The sequence below is a fragment of the Ranitomeya imitator genome, chromosome 4 (genome assembly GCF_032444005.1).
Source record: "Ranitomeya imitator isolate aRanImi1 chromosome 4, aRanImi1.pri, whole genome shotgun sequence".
In the NCBI taxonomy this organism is placed as follows: domain Eukaryota; kingdom Metazoa; phylum Chordata; class Amphibia; order Anura; family Dendrobatidae; genus Ranitomeya; species Ranitomeya imitator.
Window position 1 is genome coordinate 704,447,683 of NC_091285.1, and position 25,418 is coordinate 704,473,100.

General features: G+C 44.2%; 1 pseudogene; it reads left to right on the plus strand.

Moving 5' to 3' along the window:
- On the plus strand, positions 1–24,174 carry LOC138674804 (NXPE family member 3-like; annotated as a pseudogene).
- Positions 24,175–25,418: the final 1,244 nt, after the last annotated feature.

The window sequence follows — 25,418 nt, forward strand, 5'->3', positions numbered from 1 at the left end:
ATGGAGAAGAGGGGAAAAATGAACCATTCCATCAGAAAGAACGTCAGCAGTAAGACATTATCTGTAACTGTGCTGTGATCTATGTTCTGTAGGACTGGTATTTACCACTGGCCATATGGCGGTAATATCCATTTTGGTCTTCATATAGAGATTATCTTCAGTAACAGCGCGGTCATCCGCTGAGGTTTTCCTCCACTATTTGGGCGCATCACCGAGCTGTAATCAAAGTTACCTGGTTAGGGGCCCACTCAGCAGCTTCATCCCCCTGAACCAAAACCCTAGCTATGCCTCTGATTCTCTAGTTTTGATTTCCCTCGAATTCTATCTCTTTAGCGTTTTATGATGATCTTCAGTTTATCTACAGACTAGAATGGAAAGAAAGGTTCACAAAGGAGGCAAGTACACCTGCAACATTTAGCACTGCATTATTGCCAAAGATGAACAACTGGGATGAAGAGCTCCTCATTCTTTTAAAGTTGACTGAATGGCCTCTGCCCCCAAACAATACAACTTTAGAGTTTTCCACCCATCCAAAGACATCAGAACTTTTCCTGCTTTTTTCTTCCTATGTCATGGGAGAAAATTTGGAAGTTCTCATCACGGCCAAGGACCATGAAGGTCGGGCAAAGAGCTATGGTGGGGATTTTTTCCATGCAAAGCTTCATTCCCCAAGTCTCAAAGCTGGAGTGAGTGGGTCTGTGACAGACAACAAGAACGGCTCCTACACAGCTTCCTTCATTCTCCAGTGGCCGGGTGAGACCATGGTCTCCATAAAGCTCATGCATTCCAGTGAAGCTATTGGAATATTGAATGAGAAAAGGATTTCACGACCAGATAAGGTAAAGCAAAATAGACAACTAATGAAAGCGTTATCACAGTAAAGCACAGTGACTCGAAAGAGGCAAGTGCACACAGATAGAGGGTGGCTCGCTAATGTGCGATGATTTTCCTGGTTATCTGGGGTTATAGGTCTCTGTACAAAGACATTTGAATTCAACTTGAAAAAAATGGAAAACATAATGATGAAATAAATGACTTCATATATTTTCTGTCTACAGCCTTGTGACAAAAGTTTGATTGTTACAAATGCACAAAATCTTAAAAAAAAGCTTGGTGGTTGAAAGTCACATTTAGTGGCACAACAATCTTGAAATCTAAAGACCTTAAATGGAAACTGTCACCAGATTTATGATATCTGTGAGCAGAATAATGGATGGGCATAGAGCCCGAATCCATCGCTGGATCACTTACTGGACTGCTTGGTGCAAGTTTGATAGAATTCCTGTTTTATCTGCTGCAGGTGTAGTAGTGGTCAGAATGCTGAACTGTGTATAACACCCCCCACACACACACCTATGAATGGCAGCTTTCTGTGTATATTGCCAAAAAACTGCCAATCAATGCTGACTGTGAAGTTACACATATTAGCCTGACTGGTTTGCACATGAGACTTAGTCACTCAGTGATAATCCCCTTCTGATAAAAACTGATTGTATTGAAACTACAACACCCAGTCTAATAAGTGACACATCTGTGGATTCTGGCACTCATACTCTATAGAATGCTGCTCTCAGATTAAATAACGTACGTCTGCTGACAGATTTCCATTAACAAACTTGTCTGGTGAGAACAACTTATCGCTTATTCATAGGATATGTGTTACATTTTTGATCAGTAGGGATCCAGCCACTGGACCTGCACTGAACAGCAAAATGGAACACTCAAATCCCTTGCAATTGGCTTTTTCTGGCAGCCCTATAGAGAATGATTGAAGGAGTGATTGTGCATCGAACCTTCTGCTCTATTTTATGATGGGAACACAAGTGCCCCATAACTAGAAAACTCCTTTGGAGATTATATTTCATTCAGATCTCCTTCACTATCTACAACTAATAACTCAATCTTTCATGCCACCTGCACATCAAACACATCTCTAGAATCTGACCTTTTATTCCCCTTTCATGCTGCAAAACTCTCACTGCTCTTATTCATTTTCATCTGGACCATTGAAACTCTCTGCTTATTGATCTCCCTCTTGCTAAGCTCTTCCCTCTCTAATCCATCCTAAAAGCAGCAGCCAGGATCATGATCCTTTCCAAATTATACACTGGTGCCTCCAGCTGGTGCCAGTCATTGCACTGGTTACCCATCCACTACAGAATAGAATTGTCATGGTTAGGACATGGCTAATATCCTGTTCTCTCAGGGTTAATTTTGCTGGCCTCCCTTTCCATCTGGGAGGAGTATTCAACTGGACCATGTATGGTCTGTTGATGACATATGCCACAAATGTTTGATAGAGGGCTGTTCTATCTGTATGATTCTCTAAATAAGGGGCTTGTATGTTTTGGACCCCCAATTTGGCACTTCAGAGAGTGAAAGATGAGCAGGACATAAATCTGGGCAAATATTTTCAATGTAAATTACAAAACATCTATAATGGGGGAAGACTGCTCACAAAGGCATTATCCAACCCCATTCCAAAAGCTGAACACCCCTGCTCTCGATAGAAAAGTTAGAAGATGTGTTAGCAACTGAACTGAACTTGATCCCCTGTCATTACAAGTGGAAAACATATTGATCATGAAGAATCTGCTCACGGGTTCCCACAGAAATCCCAAGATGGGCCTCTAAAGAACCCTCTCTGAATGTAGTAGAAGTGCGCATGTTCTACTCACCACCACCAGCACCACCATCTCTATTCATTGTTGTGGGTTACTGAAGGAGGCTGAGTGCGGTGTTGGGTTGCTTCCAGAAGTTTCATAGATTATGGATATGGAATAACTTTCAGTTATGGGAATGACTCTTTACTCATATCATTAACTATTTATTCTTATCTTTGACCAAGGTCTTTTTCAAAGGCTATTTTGTGAAAAATGGAACCGAAGAAGTGGTGGAATGTAATTTTGACCTTCCTGGGCAAGACGTTTGTGAATATTATGACTCACTCAATGAAGAAAAATGGGTGTGCAAAAGGCCAAAAACACTACCCTGTGACGCTTATCGGGACCATTCATCTGGTGGCAATTGTGATATCCTAAATAAAGCAGAAAAACAGTTCTTCTCATTGTAAGTCCTTGTTTAGTTTTGTTCTCATCTACCTAAAAAATAACAAAAAACAAAAAAATTAACACCAGAACCTCCTCGATCAGCTCGAAGCAGCTGCTGGCCGACACAGCAGAAGAGCTGTGCTTAAAATAATAGTAGTGGTTCTGTAGAACCTGGCAGCGATTGCTAAGCATTGAGTGAAGGTTTGCTTTGCAGCTCCAGTCAAATTGTAATATCTGGTTGTCACCACAGAATATAATGGGTGATCTTGGGGGTGCAGGCTCTCAGATACCCGACAACCTCTTATTTATTAGCTATCTCTTGATTACTTCATCAATGTGTCATCATTGGACAGAATCTTTAAACAATAAACTTGGTTTCATCTTAAAGGGAATCTGTCAGGAGGTTGTACAGATGCTTCTCACTAAATTAGAATATCATCAAAAAGATAACTTATTTCCGTTCTTCAATACAAAAAGTGAAACTTATGTATTAGATAGAGTCATTACACACAGAGTGATCTATTTCAAGTGTTTATTTCTGTTAATGTTGATGATTATGGCTTACAGCCAATGAAAACCCAAAAGTCATTATCTAAGTAAATTAGAATACTTTATAACACCAGCTTGAAAAATGATTTTAAAATCCAAAATGTTGGTCTACTGAAATGCATGTTTAGTAAATGAACTCAATACTTGGTTGGAGCTCCTTTTGCATCAATGCGGCGTGGCATGGACGCGATCGGCCTGCGGCACTGCTGAGGTGTTATGGAAGCCCAGGTTGCTTTCATAACAGCCTTCAGCTCGTCTGCATTGTTGGTCTGGTGTCTCTCATCTTCCTCTTGGCAATACTCCATAGATGACCTGTGGGGTTAAGGTCAGGTACGTTTTCTGGCCAGTCAAGCACAGTTATACTTTTGTTTATAAACCAGGCATTGGTACTTTTGGCCGTGTGGACAGGAGCCAAGTCCTGCTAGAAAATGACATTTCCTCTTCAAAAAGCTTGTCGGCAGAGGGAAGCATTAAATGCTCTAAAATTCTCTGTTAGACGGCTGCGCTGACTTTGGTCTTGATAAAACACAGTGGACCTACACCCTCAGATGACTTGGCCCCCAAACCATCACTGATTCTGGAAACTTCACACTAGACCTAAAGCAGCTTGGATTGTGGCTTCTCCACTCTTCCTCCAGACTCTGGGACCTTGATTTCTGAATAAAATTCAAAATGTACTTTTATCTGAAATCAACACCATGAACCACTGACAACAGTCCGGTTCTTTTTCTCCTTGGCCCAGGTAAGACACTTCTGGCGTTGTCTATTGGTCATGAGTGGCTGACACAAGGAATGCAACACTTGTAGCCCATGTCCTGGACACGTCTGTGTGTGGTGGCTCTTGAAGCAATGACTCCAGCAGCAGTCCACTCCTTGTGAATCTCCACTAAATGTTTGAATGGCCTTTTCTTAACAATCCTTTCAAGGCTGCGGTTATCTCAGTTCCTTGTGCACCTTTTTCTACCACACTTTTTCCTTCCACTAATATGCTTGGATACAATACTCAGTGGAGTGTGTCATTGACTGCCTTCTGAGCACTTGTCAAGTCAGCAGTCTTCCCCATGATTGTGGAACCTACCGAAACAGACAAAGGGACCTTTTTAAATGCTTAGGAAGCCATTGCAGGTGTTTTTCACTAATTATTCTAATTTACTGATATAATAACTTTTGGGGTTTTTTGGCTGTAAACCATAATCATTAAGATAAACAGAAATAAAAACTTGAAATAAAAAAAACTTGAAACAGATCACTCTGTTTGTAATGACTCTATATAATACGTGAGTTTTACTTTTTGTATTTAAGAACTGAAATAAATTAACTTTTTGATGATATTCTAATTTTAAAAGAAGCACCTGTAATCTGAAAACAACAGGAGATAGAGGCTGAAATACTGAATTCAGGGATGGGTCACATGTCAAAGTGAGTGCTGTTATTTACTAAGGGTACGTGCACACGTCAGAATTTCTTGCAGAAATTTTCCTGACAAAAAACGGACATTTCTGCCAGAAATCCGCATGCATTTTTTTTGCGTTTTTTCATGCATTTTTTATGCGTTTTTGGTGCGTTTTTGTGCAGTTTTCCCCAAATGCATAGAAAGCGGGAAAAACACAGAAAATCCGCAAAATAAAGGAACATTCTGCTTTTTTTTACCGCAATGCGTTTTTTTCGCGAAAAAAACGCATCATGTGCACAAAACATGCAGAATGCATTCTAAATGATAGGATGCATAATGTATGTGTTTTTAATGAGTTTTTATAGCATTTCTATCACGAAAAAAACGCGAAAAAACCTGAACCTGTGCACATAGCCTTACTGTGAAGGATTTATCTCTAAGATATTAACATTGCTGGACTACACTTGTCTGGCAACGCACATTCCTGCGATAAGCACCTCACTGCCTACAGATTTTGTGCCTGGAGAGCCTGCTGTAGGCAGTGGTAGCAAAAGCAAAAAGTATATTTCTTTCTCTACAAGGTCATTGATTGAGCAAGAACTTTCATCAAATGTGAAACCTTTTAATGTCCTACCCCAAAAAGATTATGTCAGAGGTATGTTTTATCTATCTATCTATCTATCTATCTATCTATCTATCTATCTATCATCTTCATCATCCATCTTTCAATTTAATTAAAAAGATTTTTCAAGCATTGTTGAAAAACAAAACATTGTTAAAAGTGTACAGACAACAAAAACAAACAACAAATAAGACCCTGAGTGATCCCCTGCATTTTTTGCCCTACTGCTTACCTAGTCCTGGCTTGTCAGTGCTTCCTAGTGCATTCTCTGACACACTGAAAATAGATGGCAATATATCCTTCTGTTGGGAATTCGCCATAGCAGGACGTAAAGCCAATCAAATTTCATGTCAGAATAAGAGTAACTGGAGATCAGTGAGCAATGATTTTTTTCTTTTGTTTTAAATTATTATTATTTATTTATATAGCACCCTTAATTCCATGGTGCTGTACATGAGAAAGGGTTACATCAAAATACAAATATCACTTACAGTAAACAAAACTAACAATGACAGACTGGTACAGAAGGAAGAGGACCCTGCCCTTGCAGGCTTACATTCTATAAGATTATGAGGAAGGAGACAGTAGGTCGAGGGTTGCAGTAGCTCCAATGGTGTTGAGGTGGCAGTGTGGTCATTACAGGCTGTAAGCTTCTTTGAAGAGGTGGGTTTTCAGGTTTCTTTTGAAGGATCCAAATGTGGTGGATAACCTGACTTGCTGGGGCACAGAATTCCAGAGAATGGGGGATACTTGGGAGAAGTCTTAGAGGCGATTGGGTGAGGAGCAAATAAGCATAGAGGAGAGAAGGAGGTCTTGAGAGGACCGGAGATTACGTGAGGGAAGATATTGAGAGACTAGTTCGGAAGTAGGAGAAAGGTTATGGGTGGCTTTGTAGGTCAGCGTTAGTAGTTGGGAAATTGGGAGCCAGTGAAGGGATTTGCAAAGAGGGGAAGCAGGAGTGTAGCAAGGAGAGAAATTAATTAGTTGGACAGCAGAGTTAAGGATGGACTGGAGGGGTGCGAGAGTGTTATTATGTAGGCCACAGAGGAGTAGTCGAGGTGGGAGATGGTTAGGGCATGCACAAGCATTTTGGTAGAGTGAGGGTTGAGGAAAGGATGTATTCTGGAAATATTTTTGAGGTGGAAGTGACAGGAAGTGGTGAGAGCTTGGATGTGCGGTTTGTAGGACAGGGCAGAGTCAAGGGTTACTCTGAGGCAGTGGATTTTGGGGACAGGGGAAAGTGTGATTTCATTTATTTTGATAGATATATCAGGTAGGGAAGAAGTGCGAGATGGAGGAAAGATATTTATTTCAGATTTGTCCACATTGAGTTTGAGGAAGTAAGAGGAGAAGAAGGAGGATATGGCTGATAGACACTCTGGGATTCTGGAGAGCAGAGAGGTGACATCTGGGCCAGAGAGGTAGATGAGAGTGTAATCAGCATGTAGATGGTACTGGAAACCATAGGACCTTATGAGTTGTCGCAGGCCGAATGTATAGATTGAGAAGAGTAAGGGTACAAGGACAGAGCCTTGAGGGACACCAACAGAGAGAGTGCGAGATGAAGAGGTAGTATGGGAGTAGGAAATGTGAAATGCATGGTTCGTAAGGTATGAGGAGATCGAAGATAGGGCAAGGTCTTTGACACCAAAGGAAGAGAGGATCTGTAGTAGGAGGCAGTGGTCAACTATGTCGAAGGACAGGTGTAGAAGGAGGAGCATAGAGAATTTTCTGTTAGCTTTGACTGTAAGTAAGTCATTAGTAATTTTGGTCAGGGCAGTCTCAGTGGAATGGTGGGGACTAGAGTTGAGCGACCTTGACCTTTTTAGAGTGGAGCCGGGTTTCGCGAAACCCGACTATCTCAAAAGTCGAGTCGAGTGGAATCGGCCGATTATCGCGAAAAGTCGGGATCGACCGAAGCACGAAACCCAATGCAAGTCAATGGGGGAGCAGAGTCGGCAGTGTGTTGAGGCCAGGAAAACATGCACAGAGCCCATTGTATTGGCAAAAACATCCATTCTTGCTACTGAAGCTTGTCAATCGTAATTTAGCTTATAAAAATTGTAAGGCATTTGAAATTGGGGGTCATTTGGCTAAAGTTGTGGGGGGGTAGGGCTGGTTCAAGTAATTAGTGGGTCCAGGACATCTGGACCACGTCACGGCAGTGGAGCAGGGAGAGGTAAGTATTTCAACTTTTTCAAGTGCTGTGATCCAGAGCAAGCAGGGGGGGGCCCACTCGTTGGCACTGGCACAGGGCCCCTCAAAGTACAGCGGTGTGTTTGCACGGCGGGGGCGCCTCCCACCGGCAGCAAGACTTTTGCGTACTATGAGAGGCCCTGTGCCAGTGACGTCGCCAACGAGTATTCCTCCCCCAACCTGATAAAGGAACCTGCACCTTCATCTGCACCTTCCTCTTTCTCCCCGTGTAAGTTGGTATGGTATGCGGGAAGGGGGTCCTGACTTTCAGCAGGGTCATAATCTTGCAGTGTAGCGTGCACGGGGAATGTTGCGTTATGGGTCAATGTACCAGCAGACTCGTCTATCACTGGCTGGGCAATGGGCAGGATGAGGGGGAAACAGATATGGGCCCAAAGAATAAAGTGGCCTAAATGCAGTTCAAAATAAATAACAGGACTAACCATGGGGGATTGCTTTGTTCAGTGGAGGACAACTGGAATGAGAGGCTGACACAGAGAGTAGGCCCAAATCAGTAAGTATTCTAAATGCATTTCAAAATTGGCAACAGTAGTAAACCGGCGGCACCGCTTTGTTCACTGTAGGAGAACAGCAAGGAGCGGAAGACACAGATAGAAGGCCCCATCCCAACTAGTAGGCCTAATGCAGTGTTGTTTTTAACAACTACTGCAGAAGAGCCAGAAGATCGAAGCAATGGCGAGGAAACCTGGGGAACACCTTGGAGTGGAACACACCGTCTCTACACCCCATACCCAATTTGTTGGCCTAATGCAGTGTGGTTTTCAACAACTACTAAACGAGAGCCAGAAGATTGAAGCAATGGCCAGGAAACCTGGGGAACATTTTGGAGCGGCAGACACCGTTATTAGGCCCTACGGAAGTGGAAGCCCCATTGCAGTTTTCAAATTCATAGAGGCTGAAAACCAGACTATTGACGCTCTGCTTTTTTCAAAGGAGGATAGCTGTATTGAGTGGCGCAGACAGACACAGGTAGTAGGCCTTAAACCAAAAATGTGGCTCAATGCAGTTTAAAAAAGTTTACAGGGTTACACAGGCAGCATTGGTCTGGTCAGTGGAAGTCTAGTGGAAGGAGTGACCGCAGACAGGCTTCGAAGGCCTAACATAACAAAATTGGGCTTGATGTAGGCAATTTTAAATTGGTTCCAGGTGTACACGGGCAGCAGTGGTCTGGTCAGTGGAAGTCTAGTGGAAGGAGTGACCGCAGACAGGCATCGAAGGCCTAGCATAACAAAATTGGGCTTGATGTAGGCAATTTTAAATTGGTTCCAGGGGTACACGGGCAGCAGTGGTCTGGTCAGTGGAAGTCTAGTGGAAGGAGTGACCGCAGACAGGCTTCGAAGGCCTAACATAATAAAATTGGGCTGGCTGTAGGCAATTTTAAATTGGTTCCAGGGGTACACAGGCAGCAGTGGTCTGGTCAGTGTAGTAGTAGTTGAAAGAACGGGCCGCAGACAGGCTTCGAAGGCCTAACATAACAAAATTGGGCTTGATGTAGGCAATTTGAAATTGGTTCCAGGGGTACACAGGCAGCAGTGGTCTGGTCAGTGGAAGTCTAGTGGAAGGAGTGACCGCAGACAGGCTTCGAAGGCCTAACATAATAAAATTGGGCTTGATGTAGGCAATTTTAAATTGGTTCCAGGGGTACACGGGCAGCAGTGGTCTGGTCAGTAGAAGTCTAGTGGAAGGAGTGACCGCAGACAGGCTTCGAAGGCCTAACATAATAAAATTGGGCTTGATGTAGGCAATTTTAAATTGGTTCCAGGGGTAAACAGGCAGCAGTGGTCTGGTCAGTGGAAGTCTAGTGGAAGGAGTGACCGCAGACCGGCATCGAAAGCCTAACATATCAAAATTGGGCTTGATGTAGGCAATTTTAAATTGGTTCCAGGGGTACACGGGCAGCAGTGGTCTGGTCAGTGGAAGTCTAGTGGAAGGAGTGACCGCAGACAGGCATCGAAGGCCTAACATAACAAAATTGGGCTTGATGTAGGCAATTTTAAATTTTTTCCAGGGGTACACGGGCAGCAGTGGTCTGGTCAGTGGAAGTCTAGTGGAAGGAGTGACCGCAGACAGGCTTCAAAGGCCTAACATAATAAAATTGGGCTGGCTGTAGGCAATTTTAAATTGATTCCAGGGGTACACGGGCAGCAGTGGCCTGGTCAGTGTAGTAGTAGTTGAAAGAAAGGGCCGCAGAAAGGCTTCGAAGGCCTAACATAACAAAATTGGGCTTGATGTAGGCAATTTTAAATTGGTTCCTTGGGTACACGGGCAGCAGTGGTCTGGTCAGTGGAAGTCTAGTGGAAGGAGTGACCGCAGACAGGCTTCGAAGGCCTAACATAATAAAATTGGGCTTGATGTAGGCAATTTTAAATTGGTTCCAGGGGTACACGGGCAGCAGTGGTCTGGTCAGTGGAAGTCTAGTGGAAGGAGTGACCGCAGACAGGCATCGAAGGCCTAACATAACAAAATTGGGCTTGATGTAGGCAATTTTAAATTGGTTCCAGGGGTACACGGGCAGCAGTGGTCTGGTCAGTGGAAGTCTAGTGGAAGGAGTGACCGCAGACAGGCATCAAAGGCCTAACATAACAAAATTGGGCTTGATGTAGGCAATTTTAAATTGGTTCCAGGGGTACACGTGCAGCAGTGGTCTGATCAGTGGAAGTCTAGTGGAAGGAGTGACCGCAGACAGGCTTCGAAGGCCTAACATAATAAAATTGGTCTGGCTGTAGGCAATTTTAAATTGGTTCCAGGGGTACACGGGCAGCAGTGGCCTGGTCAGTGTAGTAGTAGTTGAAAGAACGGGCCGCAGACAGGCTTCGAAGGCCTAACATAACAAAATTGGGCTTGATGTAGGCAATTTTAAATTGGTTCCAGGGGTACACGGGCAGCAGTGGTCTGGTCAGTGGAAGTCTAGTGGAAGGAGTGATCGCAGACAGGCATCGAACGCCTAACATAACAAAATTGGGCTTGATGTAGGCAATTTTAAATTGGTTCCAGGGGTAGACGGGCAGCAGTGGTCTGGTCAGTGGAAGTCTAGTGGAAGGAGTGACCGCAGACAGGCATCGAAGGCCTAACATAACAAAAATGGGCTTGATGTAGGCAATTTTAAATTGGTTCCAGGGGTACACGGGCAGCAGTGGCCTGGTCAGTGTAGTAGTAGTTGAAAGAACGGGCCGCAGACAGGCTTAGAAGGCCTAACATAACAAAATTGGGCTTGATGTAGGCAATTATAAATTGGTTCCAGGGGGACACGGGCAGCAGTGGTCTGGTCAGTGGAAGTCTAGTGGAAGGAGTGACCGCAGACAGGCATCGAAGGCCTAACATAACAGAATTGTGCTTGATGTAGGCAATTTTAAATTGGTTCCAGGGGTACACGGGCAGCAGTGGTCTGGTCAGTGGAAGTCTAGTGGAAGGAGTGACCGCAGACAGGCTTCGAAGGCCTAACATAATAAAATTGGTCTGGCTGTAGGCAATTTTAAATTGGTTCCAGGGGTACACGGGCAGCAGTGGCCTGGTCAGTGTAGTAGTAGTTGAAAGAACGGGCCGCAGACAGGCTTCGAAGGCCTAACATAACAAAATTGGGCTTGATGTAGGCAATTTTAAATTGGTTCCAGGGGTACACGGGCAGCAGTGGTCTGGTCAGTGGAAGTCTAGTGGAAGGAGTGACCGCAGACAGGCATCGAACGCCTAACATACCAAAATTGGGCTTGATGTAGGCAATTTTAAATTGGTTCCAGGGGTACACGTGCAGCAGTGGTCTGGTCAGTGGAAGTATATTGGAAGGAGTGACCGCAGACAGGCATCGAAGGCCTAACATAACAAAATTGGGCTTGATGTAGGCAATTTTAAATTGGTTCCAGGGGTACACGGGCAGCAGTGGCCTGGTCAGTGTAGTAGTAGTTGAAAGAACGGGCCGCAGACAGGCTTCGAAGGCCTAACATAACAAAATTGGGCTTGATGTAGGCAATTTTAAATTGGTTCCAGGGGTACACGGGCAGCAGTGGTCTGGTCAGTGGAAGTCTAGTGGAAGGAGTGACCGCAGACAGGCTTCGAAGGCCTAACATAATAAAATTGGGCTTGATGTAGGCAATTTTAAATTGGTTCCAGGGGTACACGGGCAGCAGTGGTCTGGTCAGTGGAAGTCTAGTGGAAGGAGTGACCGCAGACAGGCTTCGAAGGCCTAACATAATAAAATTGGGCTTGATGTAGGCAATTTTAAATTGGTTCCAGGGGTACACGGGCAGCAGTGGTCTGGTCAGTGGAAGTCTAGTGGAAGGAGTGACCGCAGACAGGCATCGAAGGCCTAACATAACAAAATTGGGCTTGATGTAGTCAATTTTAAATTGGTTCCAGGGGTACACGGGCAGCAGTGGTCTGGTCAGTGGAAGTCTAGTGGAAGGAGTGACCGTAGACAGGCATCGAAGGCCTAACATAACAAAATTGGGCTTGATGTAGGCAATTTTAAATTGGTTCCAGGGGTACACGGGCAGCAGTGGTCTGGTCAGTGGAAGTCTAGTGGAAGGAGTGACCGCAGACAGGCTTCGAAGGCCTAACATAATAAAATTGGGCTGGCTGTAGGCAATTTTAAATTGGTTCCAGGGGTACACAGGCAGCAGTGGCCTGGTCAGTAACATAGTAACATAGTAACATAGTTAGTAAGGCCAAAAAAAGACATTTGTCCATCCAGTTCAGCCTATATTCCATCATAATAAATCCCCAGATCTATGTCCTTCTACAGAACCTAATAATTGTATGATACAATATTGTTCTGCTCCAGGAAGACATCCAGGCCTCTCTTGAACCCCTCGACTGAGTTCGCCATCACCACCTCCTCAGGCAAGCAATTCCAGATTCTCACTGCCCTAACAGTAAAGAATCCTCTTCTATGTTGGTGGAAAAACCTTCTCTCCTCCAGACGCAAAGAATGCCCCCTTGTGCCCGTCACCTTCCTTGGTATAAACAGATCCTCAGCGAGATATTTGTATTGTCCCCTTATATACTTATACATGGTTATTAGATCGCCCCTCAGTCGTCTTTTTTCTAGACTAAATAATCCTAATTTCGCTAATCTATCTGGGTATTGTAGCTCTCCCATCCCCTTTATTAATTTTGTTGCCCTCCTTTGTACTCTCTCTAGTTCCATTATATCCTTCCTGAGCACCGGTGCCCAAAACTGGACACAGTACTCCATGTGTGGTCTAACTAGGGATTTGTACAGAGGCAGTATAATGCTCTCATCATGTGTATCCAGACCTCTTTTAATGCACCCCATGATCCTGTTTGCCTTGGCAGCTGCTGCCTGGCACTGGCTGCTCCAGGTAAGTTTATCATTAACTAGGATCCCCAAGTCCTTCTCCCTGTCAGATTTACCCAGTGGTTTCCCGTTCAGTGTGTAATGGTGATATTGATTCCCTCTTCCCATGTGTATAACCTTACATTTATCATTGTTAAACCTCATCTGCCACCTTTCAGCCCAAGTTTCCAACTTATCCAGATCCATCTGTAGCAGAATACTATCTTCTCTTGTATTAACTGCTTTACATAGTAGTAGTTGAAAGAACGGGCCGCAGACAGGCTTCGAAAGCCTAACATAACAAAATTGGGTTTGATGTAGGCAATTTTAAATTGGTTCCAGGGGTGCACGGGCAGCAGTGGTCTGGTCAGAGGAAGTCTAGTGGAAGGAGTGACCGCAGACAGGCTTCGAAGGCCTAACATAACAAAATTGGGCTTGATGTAGGCAATTTTAAATTGGTTCCTGGGGTACACGGGCAGCAGTGGTCTGGTCAGTGGAAGTCTAGTGGAAGGAGTGACCGCAGACAGGCATCGAAGGCCTAACATAACAAAATTGGGCTTGATGTAGGCAATTTTAAATTGGTTCCAGGGGTACACGGGCAGCAGTGGTCTGGTCAGTAGAAGTCTAGTGGAAGGAGTGACCGCAGACAGGCATCGAAGGCCTAACATAACAAAATTGGGCTTGATGTAGGCAATTTTAAATTGGTTCCAGGGGTACACGGGCAGCAGTGGTCTGGTCAGTGGAAGTCTAGTGGAAGGAGTGACCGCAGACAGGCTTCGAAGGCCTAACATAATAAAATTGGGCTGGCTGTAGGCAATTTTAAATTGGTTCCAGGGGTACACGGGCAGCAGTGGCCTGGTCAGTGTAGTAGTAGTTGAAAGAACGGGCCGCAGACAGGCTTCGTAGGCCTAACATAACAAAATTGGGCTTGATGTAGGCAATTTTAAATTAGTTCCAGGGGTACACGGGCAGCAGTGGTCTGGTCAGTGGAAGTCTAGTGGAAGGAGTGACCGCAGACAGGCTTCGAAGGCCTAACATAATAAAATTGGGCTGGTTGTAGGCAATTTTAAATTTGTTCCAGGGGTACACGGGCAGCAGTGGCCTGGTCAGTGTAGTAGTAGTTGAAAGAACGTGCCGCAGACAGGCTTCGAAGGCCTAACATAACAAAATTGGGCTTGATGTAGGCAATTTTAAATTGGTTCCAGGGGTACACGGGCAGCAGTGGCCAGGTCAGCGGAGGCTGATTGTAATGAGTGTCTGCCAGTTAGTAGTCCAAAACAATACATAAATGTGAATGTCTCACATTAAAACCCAACGAAAACTCTAAAGGGTGCAATATTTAGGTACAGGGGTGGGATCCTCTGCGTAGTTTCCGACCTACTAATTTGGCGCTAAGTATTTACTTGGGTAAATAGAGGACACTGCCCCTGACTATGGTAAGTACCATCATACATGTCAACACTATGGTATTGTCAGTGGCAGAAATGGAAGGATGTCAGCGCATAGTCTAAACATTGGTGGAAGTGTGAGAGATAATTGTGGAAGTGGTAGAGCAATGTTTGACATGGGGTGGGTGAACTCTCTTGTGGCCGGCGGTACAGGCTCAGGGCCCCTCATGTTACAACAGTGTGTCTGACGTTGGGTGCGCACCACCACCGCCAGAGACAGTTTATTGTACTATGAGGGACCCTGTGTCAGTGCTGTCGACCAAAAGCGGGCACACCCACCTCTTCAGACAAACAGCACTCTCACGGGTGCTTGCGCCAAGTCGCGATACCACGGCCCCGTGTGGGGAGTTTGGCCATTTAGGGAGGTGTAAACATGTCGTATGCTGGACAATCAGCTGCTGCAAATTAAGACATTTGATAAGTAATTCACAGTAGTCCACAGGCAAGAGCTTTTCATAGGAAAGCTAGGTGTCGCCCGGGCAAGGTGGGGCAAAAGAATTAGAAATCCAGTTGTGGTTCATTTTAATGAATGTTAGATCATCAACATTTTGTGTAGCCAGACGAGTCCTTTTTTCGGTTAATATTGAACCAGCAGCACTGAATACTCTTTCAGATAGGACACTAGCTGCCGGGCAAGCAAGCTCCTGCAATGCATATTCAGCCAATTCTGGCCAGGTGTCTAATTTGGATGCCCAGTAATCAAATGGGATTGACGGTTGAGGGAGAACATCGATAAGGGATGAAAAATAGTTTGTAACCATACTGGACAAATGTTGTCTCCTGTCACTTTGAATTGATGCAGCAGTACCTGTCCTGTCTGCGGTCATAGCAAAATCACTCCACAACCTGGTCAGAAAACCCCTCTGTCCAACGCCACTTCTGATGTGTGCACCCCTAACACTCCTGGTCTGCTGGCCCCTGGAGCTCATGTGAGAACGATCACGGGCGCTGTGTGCTGGGAATGCCTGAAGCAAACGGTCAACAAGAGTTGATTGTTTTGTTGCTAATATTAGTTCCAAGTTCTCATGTGGCATAATATTTTGCAATTTGCCTTTATAGCGAGGATCAAGGAGGCAGGCCAACCAGTAATCGTCATCGTTCATCATTTTTGTAATGCGTGTGTCCCTTTTGAGGATACGCAAGGCATAATCCGCCATGTGGGCCAAAGTTCCAGTTGTCAAATCTGCGGTTGTGCTTGGTTGAGGGGCAGTTGCAGGCAAATCTACGTCACTTGTGTCCCTCAAAAAACCACGCCACCAATTTCCAGTGCCCCCGGGAAAGCTTCCTCATTAAAAATATACTCATCCCCATCATCCTCCTCATCCTCCACCTCCTCTTCGCCCGCTACCTCATCCTGTACACTGCCCTGAACAGACAATGGCTGACTGTCATCAAGGCTTTCCTCTTCCACTGGTGCAGACGCCTGATCCTTTATGTGCGTCAAACTTTGCATCAGCAGACGCATTAGGGGGATGCTCATGCTTATTATGGCGTTGTCTGCACTAACCAGCCATGTGCATTCCTCAAAATACTGAAGGACTTGACACATGTCTTGTATCTTCGACCACTGCACACCCGACAACTCCATGTCTGCCATCCTACTGCCTGCCCGTGTATGTGTATCCTCCCACAAAAACATAACAGCCCGCCTCTGTTCGCACAGTCTCTGAAGCATGTGCAGTGTTGAGTTCCACCTTGTTGCAACGTCTATGATTAGGCGATGCTGGGGAAGGTTCAAAGACCGCTGATAGGTCTGCATACGGCTGGAGTGTACAGGCGAACGGCGGATATGTGAGCAAAGTCCACGCACTTTGAGGAGCAGGTCGGAGAAACCAGGATAAGTTTTCAATAAGCACTGCATCACCAGGTTTAAGGTGTGAGCCAGGCAAGGAATGTGTTTCAGTTGGGAAAGGGATATGGCAGCCATGAAATTCCTTCCATTATCACTCACTACCTTGCCTGCCTCAAGATCTACTGTGCCCAGCCACGACTGCGTTTCTTGCTGCAAGAACTCGGACAGAACTTCCGCGGTGTGTCTGTTGTCGCCCAAACACTTCATAGCCAATACAGCCTGCTGACGCTTGCCAGTAGCTCCCCCATAATGGGACCACTGGTGTGCAACAGTGACAGCTGACGATGGAGTGGTTTGACGACTGCGGTCTGTGGAAGAGCTCTCGCTTCTGCAGGAGGACGAAGAGGAGGAGGAGGGGGTGCGAACGCCTACAGCCAACTGTTTCCTAGACCGTGGGCTAGGCACAACTGTCCCGAAATTGATGTCCCCTGTGGACCCTGCATCCACCACATTCACCCAGTGTGCCGTGATGGACACGTAACGTCCCTGGCCATGCCTACTGGTCCATGCATCTGTAGTCAGGTGCACCTTTGTACTCACAGATTGCCTGAGTGCATGGACGATGCGCTGTCTAACATGCTGGTGCAGGGCTGGGATGGCTTTTCTGGAAAAAATTGTCGACTGGGTAGCTCGTAGCGTGGTTCAGCGTACTCCATCAGGGCTTTGAAAGCTTCGCTTTCAACTAACCGGTAGGGCATCATCTCTAACGAGATTAGTCTAGCTATGTGTGCGTTCAAACCCTGTGTACGCGGATGCGAGGATAAGTACTTCCTTTTTCTAACTAGAGTCTCATGTAGGGTGAGCTGGACTGGAGAGCTGGAGATCGTGGAACTTGCGGGTGTGCCGGTGGACATGGCAGACTGAGAGACGGTTGGAGACGATATTGTTTCCGCCGGTGCCCTAGATGCAGTATTACCTCCAACTAAACTGGTGATTCCCTGACCCTGACTGCTTTGGGCTGGCAAAGAAACCTGCACAGATACTGCCGGTGGTGAAGAAAATGGTGGGCTTACAGTGAGGGAAGGGATGTTGCGTTGCTGAGTAGCTTCATTGGCCGAGTGTGCTACAACCTTTAGGGACATTTGGTAGTTAGTCCAGGCTTGCAAATGCATGGTGGTTAAATGTCTATGCATGCAACTTGTATTGAGACTTTTCAGATTCTGACCTCTGCTTAAGCTAGTTGAACATTTTTGACAGATGACTTTGCGCTGATCAATTGGATGTTATTTAAAAAAATGCCAGACTGCACTCTTCCTAGCATCGGATCCCTTTTCAGGAATTGCTGACTGAGCTTTAACCGGATAGACACGCTGTCCAACATTTTTTTGCTTTGCCACACGTTTTGGGCCAGATACGGGCCCGGCAGATGGAACCTGTTGCGATGTTGATGCCTGCTGCGGCCCCTCCTCCTCCGCTTCAGAACTACTGCTGCCTGCACCCTGTTCCCCCAATGGCTGCCAATCGGGGTCGACAACTGGGTCATCTATAACCTCCTCTTCTAGCTCGTGTGCAACTTCGTCTGTGTCACCGTGTAGGTCGGTGGTATAGCGTTCGTGACGGGGCAACATAGTCTCATCAGGGTCTGATTCTGGATCAGTACCCTGAGAGGGCAATGTTGTGGTCTGAGTCAAAGGACCAGCATAGTAGTCTGGCTGTGGCTGTGCATCAGTGCACTCCATGTCAGAATCTACTTGTAATGGGCATGGCCTGTTAACTGTTTAACTTTCTAAGCCAGGGACGGTATGTGTAAACAGCTCCATGGAGTAACCCGTTGTGTCGCCTGCTGCATCCTTCTCTCTTGTTGTTGTTTTTGCTGAAGAGGACAAGGAAGCGACTTGTCCCTGACCGTGAACATCCACTAACGACGCGCTGCTTTTAGATTTGCCAGTTTCAGAAGAGGAGGCAAAAGAGCTAGAGGCTGAGTCAGCAAGGTAAGCCAAAACTTGCTGTTGCTGCTCCGGCTTTAAAAGCGGTTTTCCAACTCCCAGAAAAGGGAGCGTTCGAGGCCTTGTGTAGCCAGACGACGAACCTGGCTCCACAGCTCCAGACTTAGGTGGAATATTTTTTTTCCCACGACCACATGATGCTCCACTACCACTACCATCATTACCAGCTGACAATGAACGCCCACGGCCACGACCTCTTCCACCAGACTTCCTCATTGTTTTCAAAACTTAACCAAAGTAACTTTATTTGTTGCTGTCAGACAACTTACACGGTGAGCTATAACTTCAGTATGATTTCAATATCCCTTTACAGGTTGGTGAAACCGCAAGGAAAATCAGGCACAATGTTACACACTCTGTTTTCTGTGGCACAAAATCAGAGAGATGCCACACACGCAGGACTGTCACTCAAGCACAAATGTCAATATTAATCTCCCACTGTTTTTTTTTTTTTTCAGGGAGACTTTAGAAACTAAATTAAATAAAATGATTTATTCAGGAAGAATTTAGAAACCAAATAACATAAAATGATTTTTCCAGGGAGAATTTAGAAACCAAAAAAATAAAGGAAATAGCCTTTCTATGGCCCAGTGCCCACTCTTTGAGAGAGAGAGAGATGGCACACCCAGGAGTCAGGAGTGGCACACAAGCAGAAAGGTCAATATTAATCTCCCACTGCCTTTTTTTTTCAGGAAGAATTTAGAAACAAAATAAAATAAAATGATTTTTACAGGTAGAATTTAGAAACCAAACCAAATCAAACGAAAAAAAAAAAAATAGGCTTTCTATGGCCCACTGAGTGAGAGATGCAACACACAGAAGTCAGGAGTGGCACACAAGCCCAGAGGCCTATATTTATCTCCCACTGATTGATTGATTGATTTATTATTTCAGGTAGAATTTAGAAACCAAATAAAAAAAAAAATAGGCTTTCTATGGCCCACTGAGTGAGAGATGCAACACACAGAAGTCAGGAGTGGCACACAAGCCCAGAGGCCTATATTTATCTCCCACTGATTGATTGATTGATTGATTTATTATTTCAGGTAGAATTTGGAAACCAAATTAAAAAAAAATAGGCTTTCTATGGCCCACTGAGTGAGAGATGGCACACACAGGAGTCAGGAGTGGCACACAAGCCCAGAGGCCTATATTTATCTCCCACTGATTGATTGATTGATTTATTATTTCAGGTAGAATTTAGAAACCAAATAAAAAAAAATAGGCTTTCTATGGCACACTGAGTGAGAGATGCAACACACAGAAGTCAGGAGTGGCACACAAGCCCAGAGGCCTATATTTATCTCCCACTGATTGATTGATTGATTGATTTATTATTTCAGGTAGAATTTAGAAACCAAATAAAAAAAAATAGGCTTTCTATGGCCCAGTGACTGCCCACTAGTTGAGAGAGAGAGAGAGATGGCACACCCAGGAGTCTGGAGTGGCACACAAGCAGAAAGGGCAATATTAATCTCCCACTGATTTTTTTTAATTTTTTCTGGGAGTATTTAGAAACCCAATTAAAAAAAAAATTAAGAGGCTTTCTATGGCCCACTATTTGAGAGAGAGATGGCACATTCAGGACTGGCACACAAGCCCAAAGGCCAATATTAATCTCCCACTGTATTTTTTTTATCAGGGAGAATTTATAAACCCCACAAAAACAATACAGAAAAATGAAAAGGCTTTCTATGGCCCACTATGTAAGAGAGATGGCACACACAGGGATGGCACTCTAGCAGAAATGCCAAATTGCCAATCTTAATCTCCCACCAAAAAAAACAAAAAAAAAACAGGGACTGTCCTACAATTACTATCTCTCTGCAGTAATCTCAGCCAGGTATGGCAGGCAGCAATAAGGAGTGGACTGATGCACAAATTAAATAAAAAGTGTGGACAAACAAAAAAGATAGCTGTGCAGAAAGGAAGGAACAAGAGGATTTGTGCTTTAAAAAAAGCAGTTGGTTTGCACAGCGGCGTACACACAGCAATGCAGCTATCAGGGAGCCTTCTAGGGCAGCCCAATGAGCTACAGCACTGAGAAAAAAAATATATATATTTTGCCTCCACTGTCCCTGCAAACCGAAGGTGGTGTTGGACAGTGGAAATCGCTACAGCACATGTGGTTTGGGGGTTAATGGACCCTGCCTAACGCTATCCCTGCTTCTGACGAAGCGGCAGCAACCTCTCCCTATGCTCAGATCAGCAGCAGTAAGATGGCGGTCGGCGGGAACGCCTCTTTATAGCCCCTGTGACGCCACAGACAGCAAGCCAATCACTGCAATGCCCTTCTCTAAGATGGTGGGGACCAGGACCTATGTCATCACGCTGCCCACACTCTGCGTTCACCTTCATTGGCTGAGAAATGGCGCTTTTCGCATCATTGAAACGCGACTTTGGCGCGAAAGTCGCGTACCGCATGGCCGACCCCACACAGGGGTCGGGTTTCATGAAACCCGACTTTGCCAAAAGTCGGCGACTTTTGAAAATGAACGACCCGTTTCGCTCAACCCTAGTGGGGACAGAAGCCAGATTGTAGGTTGTTGAAGAGAGAATTAGATGCAAAGTGATAGCAAAGTTCAACATGGACGTGCTGCTCAAGGAGTTTGGAAGCAAATGGTAGCAAAGATGTGGGGCGATAGCTGGACATAGCGCTTGGGTCAAGGGATGGCTTTTGAGGATAGGTGTGATTGTGGCATGTTTGAAAGCAGTGGGGAAGGTACCAGAAGTTAGTGATAGGTTGAAGAGATGGGTTAGGGATGGGATTAGTGTGGTGGTGAGGTTGGGGAGGAGGTGGGATGGGATGGGGTCAATTGGACAAGTGGTGAGGTGTGATTTGGAGTGAAGATGAGCAAGCTCCCCTTCAGTGATTTTGGAGAGGGAAGTTATGGTGTTTGGGCACTGGTCTGGTATAAAAAAGGGGTTGTGGTGGTTGGACAACAAAGACTTGCCTTGTTTGGTCTATCTTATTTTTGAAGTGCGTGGCAAAGTCCTCTGCAACGATTAGGGAATGTGGAGGGGCAGTGGTGGGCGGAGGAGGGAGTTAAAAGAGTTGAACAACTATTTGGGGTTTTGGGATATGGAAGATACGAGGGTTGTGAAGTAGGCCTGTTTAGCAGAGGTGAGAGGTGATTTGAATGCCAGTGTTGCTTGTTTGAGTGCAGTGAAATCACTTTGCGAATGCGTTTTCTTCCAAAGTCATTCTGCAATTCTGGATGCTTGCCGAAGCTTTTTAGCGATGTTATTGTGCCAGGGTTGTCTATTGGTTTGTTGCACTTTGCTATGCATGGCAGGGGCGAATGTGTCAATAGCTGATGCAAGAGTGGCATTGTAGAAAGCATTGTAGAAAGCAGTGGCAGTGTCTGTGTCGTGGAGTGAGGATATGGATGCCAGCGAAATGAACAATTCATTTAAGTTTGCATCTTAAATGTTATTCCTTAATTTTATTTTTCATTCTAATGAATTTGAATACTTACAGCATATATTGTAAATGGCCTCTTCATAAAGGAAGAGAACTAGAACTGCAGTGCCACCTATTCAACGTAGCAATCCTAAAAGTCAATATTGACCCTATAATGAGCCTTGTCACATGACTTTGGATGAAAGTAAAACCAAACTCTCAATTTTTAAACAAGGTATTTTGGAGTGAGTTACCCCTCACCAGTGCAAGGAATGAGATGTGATTTGACCGTATGAGAGGCTTAAGACTGGAATATAAGGGGAACGATTCTCCTTGTGGAAAGTGACATACCTGGCATGTCAGTGTAAGGAGGCTTACAAGCCATGCAATGCTCCTCTGGGAAGATAAATATGTAAATTGCTGAACCACATCTCATACTTTTCACTGATGAGGGGCAACACCCCAAAACAATGTCTGCAAACTGAGATTCTGATTTGGCTTTTATCCTAACTCTTGTGGCAGAGTTCATTACAGGGTCGATATTGACTTTTAGGATTGTTATTTCCATTAGGTGGCACTAGATTTCATGTCCTCTTCTTTTGTTATGACACAATTTACGTATTTAATTTTCTAGAGGAACATTGTATTGGCATATAAGCCTTTTTACACTGACATGCCAGGCATCTCACTCTTCATAAGGAGAAATTGTATTCCTTAATTTACAACATATATTAAATTTTAAACTCATAAGTGGAAATATACGCAAAAAAATAAATCAGTTCACCTATTTAGGAAGCTATCTTCCAAGCCCAGATCTTGCACAGAAAAAAAGGCTGAGCAGCCAGTGTTTTAGTGTCTTTTTCACCAATAATATTATTGCACATAGCAGCGTAATACACACAGTGCAGAGTTTATGACCAACGCGTTTCGACTTATGTCACTGTTATTTTAAAATGGCTCATTAAAAGCTATATTTCACTACCAAAGACAAAGTTCTTCATGGATTTCTCTGTATCTGAATTGTTCTTCTCATTTTAAAGTCATATCTACACCTTACTTGTGATGTGACAATTTTTTATTGACCAATTAAATAATTGGAATTGGATATACTCTTCATTCCTGATATTACCCCAGTGTGGTAGCTGACAATGACAAGTTCCGACCCATCCTATGAATTACTGTTGTTCCCCTCTGATCTACACACTGAAAAAACTGTGCATGCTTAGTGACAAGTAATAAAATGGTGCAAAAAAACATAAGCATGATACTAAAAATTAGTAGAGAATGAAGGGCGTCAAGTAATGAGAAACATTTCAAAGACTATTTTTGTATATGCAAAGGTTTCCTTGGTGATTGTCTACTATTCTTCATTTTTAAATTAATTATCTTTCAAATATTAAACAATTTATTGAAAATGTAGCAAAAAATAATAAGAAATGAACTTATGAATGATGCTGCAAATTAACTCTCTATTTTTTTAATAAGCTAACAATACTTGTACATCTCTACTGAGAAATCCAAACCCATCAGGATTTTATTATGAAGATATATGGACCTCTCATGTTTGCTCTAATCAAGATTTCAGTATCTCCATCAAAGTAGCTAAATGCTTTGCCGGAAAGATGGTCTACATGTTCGGAGACTCCACACTCCGCCAATGGTGGGAATACCTAGTGACGTTTGTTCCAAGTAGGTCGTCCAAATGACTCACATGAGTACTCAGATATGCCAAAAGCACTTCAGAATATTAATATAATTTTACTGGAATAGTTATAAATATATAATACATTTTTAAACTTAATTCTAAAAGGGTTATATGGGTTGTATACTATAATTTACGAAGATCTTCAAGACTTTGCTTTTTAAATTGTTGTGAAGCTCAGTTAATTAATTTTATTTTCTAAATTTTCAGCTCTCAAGCAAATAGATCTTCACGTTACTCATAACCCTGGCCCATTGTTGGCCACAGAAGCCTCTGCGCATGGAATGTACAGGAATTAAAGAGCTGCAGTACATTGCCACAGAGCTTCATAGACTCGGGACTCGGAAAAATATGGTCATCGTGTTGACTTGTTGGAGTCACTTTCTCACATATCCCATTTCATTTTATGTCCGACGATTGTGGCATATTCGAGAAGCTATTAGACAACTCTTGGAACGCAGCCCTGATACAAAGATTCTCATTAAATCGGCTAACACCGGATATGATTTTGACCATGCAAGCGATTGGTTGTCCTATCAGTTGGATACAGTGATGAGATCTATGTTTTCTGAGCTTCCAGTAACAATATTGGATGTCTGGCAAATGACCTCATGCCACCAAGAACCGGAAAATCTTCATCCGATAGGGATCATTATAAAAAATGAGGTGGACCTGATGCTTTCATTTATATGTCCTCAATAATGTAGAGTCAAAACCCACTCTGTACATAAATGTTAATATTATTACTTCATTTTATTAAAAACTATGACTACTGTGCTCATATCACATCTTTAAGTCCTCTCCAGCAAATTGGAATGTTTCCATTAATAACTATAAACAACTGCGCTGAAAGTTGGAACATCTTCAAAGCCTAGAGAATTTTCACTCTGCTTCGAAACTAAATCTTCATCAAACTTTCTGTTTTCCACAGCAGCACTCTGTGTGGGTCAAGATTAGAGGTGAGCGACTTTTACTTTTCTAGGATCGAGTCGGGTTTCGCGAAACCCAACTTTGTCAAAAGTCGGGTCGGGTGAAATCGGCCGATTATTGCGAAAAGTCGGTGGCCGACCAAAACACGAAACCCAATGCAAGTCAATGGGGAATCAAAGTCGACAGTGAGTGGAGGACAGGAAAACACCTACAGTGCCCATTTTAATGCCAAAAACATCATTTCTTATCTCTTAAGCTTGCCAATCTTAATTTACTTTATAATAATAGTTAGGCATTGAAAACATGGGGTCATTTGGCTAAAGTTGTGGGGGGTAGGGCTGGCTCAAGATTTTCGTGGGCCCAGGAAACGCGGAATACGTCATGGCGGTGGAGCAGGGAGAGGTAAGTATTTCAACTTTGCAAGTGCTGTGATCCTGAGCAAACAGGGGGCCCACTAGTTGGCACTTGCACAGGGCCCCTCATAGTACAGCGGTGTGTTTGCTGGCGGGTGGTGTTGTGGATTCTGTTTTTGGGCTCCCTCTGGTGGTTACAGATGGTACTGGGTGACTTGTGTTCTCTGCTGTCTCTGGTGTCCACCTGTTCTATCAGGATATGGGAGTTTCCTATTTAACCTGGCCTTCTTGTCATTTCCTCGCCGGCGATCAATGTAATCAGTGTGTCTTGTTACCTCTGCTTCCCGCTTCTGTTATCTTCAGGACAAGCTAAGTTTTGATGTTTCTGTTTCACGTTTTGCTTAATTTTAGTCTTAGTCCAGCTTGCAGATATGTGATTCCTTTTTGCTGGTTGCTCAAGTGGGCTGATATTACTCCTCATGTTCCATGAGTTGGCACATGAGTTCAAGTAATTTCAGGATGGTTTTTTGTAGGGTTTTTCGCTGACCGCGCAATTCACTTTTGTATCCTCTGCTATCTAGCTTTAGCGGGCCTCATTTTGCTGAATCTGTTTTCATAACTACGTATGTGCTTTCCTCTCATTTCACCGTCATTACATGTGGG